Consider the following 6,425-nt stretch of genomic DNA (forward strand, 5'->3'; position numbering starts at 1 on the left):
CAGTCAGTAGTCCTAATCAGGTACAACTCTAAGAACCACAATGACATAATGACTAGTCGGGCAAATAGTCCCCATGGTGCAATAGTGGAACTTTTATTTTTGCTGAAACAAGAGTTTAAGCTTTCTAATGCACTTATAGTCTGCTCAATAGGAGCGGAGTCATGCCTGATACAGGAAACTTGCCAACTACTGGTGAGGTCGTGGACCCTAGAGGAGAAAGAATACTTCACAAGGTTTCACTCCTAGATGAAGAACTAGTCAATCAATGGCTTTGGAGAGAGGGATAATCAGTTCTTCCCAGGAATGAACCCCCCTAAATTGCTTATCCAATATCAAGTGGTCAACCATAAACATAAACCATAAACATATATATATGTATACATGTGTGTGTATATATGTATGTATATGTATATATGTAATACTAAGTGGACTCAGGAGGATGTGTGTGTTTCTCTGTGTGTGTTAGTGTGTGTATGTATATTTGTATTATGAATATAAGTAATAGTTAGAAAGGTTATATTAAATAACTTTAATTAATAAAATGAGAATGAATGGAGGACATGGGAGGAGTTGGAAGGAGGAGAAAGAGGAATTAAATTCTCAAAATGTTTAAATTATAAAAGAGAATTTTGAGAAAAATAGAAAACAAAATATAAAAAGAAAAAATTTAAAAGAGAAAATTTTGGGTTTAGTAGAAATTCAATTTAGCCTAAAAATTATTATAGCTGAAAGTTTGACATAAATTTTAACCTAGAAATCCAAGTAATTTTAAAATTTTAGCATGTAACATTTGATTTAGATAAAAATTTAATTGATGCTTTCATTTCAATATTGATATTGTAATTGAAAAAAATATAATTATTAATTCTATGTTTTGCTCTCATAACTCTGTTTTCAATACTCTGTTTAAAGTGGAGGCTAAAAAATATGCAGGATCCAACAAAAGCAAAAGATGGAGGAAATACAAGATTCTTAGGAGAGATACTTCTTTTAAAAGCAAAGAGAAAGAATGCACAGTCAGCTGTGAGGTTGAGGGTTCCAGACATTAACAACATAGTTGAGAATCTGTTGTTTTGAGACAGGGTCTCTCTATGTAGCGCTGGCTGTCCTGAATCTTGCTATGTAGATCAGGCTAGTTTTGAACACACAGAGATCCTTCTGCCTCTCCTTCTTGGAGTTCTGTGAAACTTTTGGGTACGATGAAACCATCAAAGGTAGAGTAGGATGATTGGAAATCATAAGTAATATCCAAATGAAGGAACATTTGAAGCTTTGCTAGATATTTAAGTTCAGAGAGCCAGAAAAATCAGTATTCTTGATATCCATGATTATGAACATTATAGTCATGTTTTCCAAACATATATTGTCAACATGCAAGCTTAAAGATGTGAATGCATTTATGGAGCAATTGGAGAAGGTTTTAAAATTCATGAGGTTTTTGAAAACCCAAATAGCCATAGCTATGGAGGCTATCAAAATTCTGAGACACATATCTGTTTCCCATACCAAATGACCCATAGGAAGTGGAGGAACTTTCCTAACTGACGGTGGCAGTGCAGGAGGCCAGAAAATGCTTCATTTCCCACTTTGCCTACCTTAACAGAAAAAAAATCACACTTCTCCGAACTTGGATTTGAATTATGAATGGAAATAATCAACATTGTATCTTAAGGAGTTAGTTTAGGATTAATGTGTTTGTTTGCTTGTTTTGCATGTGCATGCATTGCTGGTGTTATGGGGGGTTGCTCAGTAGTACAGTTCTTGCCTAGCACGCAGAGGTTTGAATTAGATAGCCAGCACATCGTAAACACAAAAGTGTTACAAGTAAGGGGTAAGGATAAGTTTAGTCCATTCAAATAGTGTCTTTGGGGTGCAGGAAATAAATAGGAGTCAGAGAATGATTGCAGGGTGTGTGTTGATATGGTAGAATAAGAACCAAAGCAATATAACACATTTAAGAATTTTCTTGATGATTAACAATATATTTATTTGCAGCTACCCTAAAACTATCCAGATGGTATTAATAGGCAGCTGCTTTTGATACAGATTTGTATAATGATTGCACATGCCTTATGATGGATATTGCCACAGTTTACATTATGATTTTATTTTGAAATAGTCACCAAATACAGCTATAAACAAAAATCACAAAACAGACAAAATTATTCATGCCCCCTGAATTTATTTTCTCTTTCTTCATGTGTATATATTTGCAGCCTGTGAGGATGTGCAAGCATGGTCTTACATGTTTTGGCAAACCTGTATGTGCATGTAAAAGAGGGTGTGAAGGCTCCAAATTGATACTGAAATCTTCCTCTGTCACTTTAGACCATCAGGCTCCTCCAGAGCTCCCTGCCATCAGCTTTGGAGACTGGAATCACAGGTGGGCATCCATGCCCATCCAGCATTTACGTGGGTTTTACAAACCCAGGTCTTCTTGTTTGAATGGCATGTGCTTTAACAACTAGGGCATCTCCCTTGGTCCCAGTCTTTGTTTCTTTCATCCATCTTGGCCACCCTTTTACTTCATTGTAACCTATCACAGTCTATGCTTCCAGTCTAATGTCACATGAACCATGGGTCACATGCATCTTATGAAATCACCCACAACCAAGAATAATATTCAGACCTTTCTTACTTTCAAAATGATTCTTTAAACAATTATATCTAATAACTGAAATGACACATTTATGGCTGAATTAGTGGTGGGAATTTTTTTCCTGTGCTGCTGAGATGGAGACTGTGTGCTACGTTTGAGGAATCACATAAAGTAGGTAATGCGAAAGGAAGTTCCCTAGAAAATTGCTACAGCTTTGTTGAAGATACTGTAGCAAGGGATTGACTGTGATTATAACTTTGTGATTAGAGTTCAAATGTCACAAAACAAATCATAATCTGAGTTATCTCGAGTTGTCTTAGCTGTCTATTGCCTTCCCCCGAATCTAACCTAATGTCCTTGTAATTATCAAGTAAAACCTTTGGAATATTTTCTTAAAAGATCGCCACCTTCCACAGACCCACAAGTTAAAGATATCATCAGATAGCATCTAAAGTCTACAGGAAAGATTTCTCTTTCTGTGACACCGGGTTTTGATTTTACTGCATGTACTGGCATTTTAGGAGCCTAGTCTGTTTGGATGCACAACTTCCTAGACCTGGATGGAGGGGGGAGGGCCTTGGACTTCCCACAGAGCAGGGCACCTGGAGAGGGAGGGTGGGAGGATGAGTGGGGGAGTGGGAGGGGAGTTGGAGGAGGGGAGGAAGTGGAAATTTTGAATGGTATTATTTATAAAGTAATAGAAAATTAAAATATATAAACATACCAAACATTTTTAATGAAAAAAATTATGATGTCATTTCACATACTGAAGATTTATAAAGTTAAACCGTTAGTAACAATGTATCTTTTTCATGGTTATAAGCAGATCTATTAGTTACTGCCCCAGTGCCTGAAGCTCAGCAAAGGGAATGTAAACCCTTGAGGAATCCTCCCAAGCATGGTGAGAGCAAAGCTGTGTTGTTAGCTTTAATTCTCATTGATGTTCCTAAGCACTCATGTGCTTCTGCTTATCTTCGTCTTCCCTTCTGTTTTGTCTTTGTCGCCTTTGCACACCTTGCTTAACCTGCCTCGTTAATAAGCGTTAGTGTTGCTTAGGGTTCTTTCCTTTCCTCACTGTTCTTCTCAGTCCACAGTTCCCAAGGTTTCTTTAATGCTTTTTCAGTTTTTACTTACCAGATACTGATGAAATCCAGAATTAATACATGAGTTAGTCACATACATTTTATACTTTATATATTTTCCCTTCATAAATGTTCATTAGAAAGTGAATTCATGATCTATTTAATTTCAAAAAAATGTGTTTCCCTTCTTGTAGTTCCTTCCTGAGTATCTGGCTGGTAGATAACGGTGTTTACATTTTCTTACTTTCACATGCTAAAAGGATCCCAGAATTCATTTATTTTTTGTAGGAATTTTTTGTTTTTGTTTTTGATACAGTATTTTATTCAAATTTTCCTTGAATTCCTGATTCATCTGCCCTAGTGTTGGAATTACAAATTTATTTAGCTTCCTTGGTATTGAGACTACAAATTGCAATCCATGGCTCTTGCTTTCTTGAGAGTCTCCTTATACATTTAATTCTTTGGCAATGATCTTAAAGTTATCAAGGTATAGTTTAAATTTGCCCATTTCTGTCCATTTTACTTCCTGTAGATGATAGTCTAGACTATCATCATGTATTTCCTGGATTATTGCAAAAGTCCTTTAAATTATTTCCTCTGTTTCTCCATTTTTGTCCATTGATTTATTGCTCATAGTGGAGACAAAGTAATATTTATAAAATATAAGTTCCATTACATTGTACCCTTGATACTTCACAGAGTTCTTATCTACACAGACTACAAGCTATAGGATATATTGTGTAACTGATTCAAAAACTATAATTCATAATTCATCTCTCATCACTAAAAAATTTTTCACTTTCTGTCCTAACAACAGTAAACTCATTGCTATTTTCACATAATATGTAATTTATTATTTTAGCTTTTGCCCTGTTTTTGTGAATTTGCCTAAACAATACCAAGACAAGAGGGAACCCATCTTGGATGAGGGAGAGGCTCAATAAGACCTCATCCCTAGCTAAGGAGGTTTTGGCAATAGTCTTCATCTGTGTCTATTGTAAATGATTCATGTCATGTATAGAAAAGTACTCAGTGTTTTAGTGCCTCAAGTTTCAAATAGGAAACTGAATTATGTGGACTAAATAATTTAGGATTAGAATAGAGATTAGGATTATAGTTGCAGTCTGTAAAAAAATTACACTGCATACCAGAGAGAAGATTTTGCTATTAGGTTAAAAAGAATTATAAAGATATTCTTACTCTATGATTTATTGTTAGAATCCAAGATTTTGATCAGAAACTTGATTTTGGTGACTGCTCTCAAATTTTCAGATTAGCCTATCTGACTTGCATTACCGATCAGCTTCCTCTTATCCATACACCCAGGGGTCACAATTCTTTGCCATCGGTCACCATGTCTTGAATCCAGCAGCTACAATTGTTGCAGTCTATGTCTAATATGCTTAAAAATTTCAGTACATTTTCTGGAAATGCTTAAAATTCTCAAATAGATAAAGTATTGGTTATGAGTTGAGGGTCCTGTGCTTAGAAATAACTGAGACCCAGATACCTTTAAGAATAAGACAGAAGGCTGCTTCCAGACTGGAGCAGCATCTAATTATTTTATTGTTTTATTATGGCCACTCTCTCTGCCCCTCTAAAAAAAAGATATATTTAGAATTGAAATATAGCTGCAGTATTTTAAATTATTTATTATTATTATTTCTTTTTTTACATCAGAACCTCAGTTTCCTTTCCTTCTTCACCCCTCTTCCCTCTTCTCTTCCCCTCCATCCTCCTATCCACTCCTGCTCTGTTTCTGTTCAGAAAAGTGCAGGCCTCCTACAGATATCAACCAAATGTGACATATCAATTTGTAGTAAGACTAGGTACCTCCCTTAATATTAAGGCTGGACAAGGCAACCCAGTAAGAGGAAGAGGGTCCTCAAAGCTGGCCAAAGAATCAGAGACAGCCTCTGCTCCCTCTGTTAGGAGTCCCACAAGAAGACCAAGTTACACAACTATAACTAGTCAGTCCCATGCAAGCTCTCTGGGTTTTGATTCAGTCTCTGTGAGCCACTATGAACCCTGGTTAATTGATTCTGTAAACTATGTGCTTGTGTAGTCCTCAGCCCCTCTGATTCCTACACTCCTTCCTTCTCCTCTTCCTCAGGATTCCATGTTTGACTGTGGGTCTCTGTATCTGTTTCTGTCAGTTGCTGGGTGAAGCCTCTCTGATAGCAATTGGGCTAGGCACCAATCTATGAGTATGGCAGATTATCATTAGGCACCATGACTTTGACAGCTCCGTATTTTTAAAGGACCCAATACTCGCAAAAATTGCTAAGGCACACCAGAAATTAGAGCCAAATCTTCTACCTTATTCTTCTGAGTGTCCTCTTCCAGAGCTGACAGTGCACAAAGAGATGTCACTTCCTTGTGGACCTTTGCTGATTATTTATAGAATAGATACATTATACTATGTGAGTTTGCAAACACTATATTTTAACAAATCCAAGAATGGCCCTTAGAATATTTCAGTGTGAACCCACTACTTGTGTAGTATTCTTAGGTTCCCTTTTGTCCAGGTGAAATTTATCTTTCAAATTTAGACAGATACATAGAGCCAAATGATTCTCTGAAGAATTGAAAGTCTAGTCTTTTACTTATCCTGGGATGCTCATAATAAAGCACATATAACAGCTTAAGAGACTATCATGTGTTCTGTCTCGACTGCAGTAGCATCATGAATATTGATCATCAGGTTCTGTCAACCCTATGACATTTATTTCATTCGAATGACA

This window comes from Microtus ochrogaster, unplaced genomic scaffold (genome assembly GCF_000317375.1).
Source record: "Microtus ochrogaster isolate Prairie Vole_2 unplaced genomic scaffold, MicOch1.0 UNK53, whole genome shotgun sequence".
Classification (NCBI taxonomy): Eukaryota; Metazoa; Chordata; class Mammalia; order Rodentia; family Cricetidae; genus Microtus; species Microtus ochrogaster.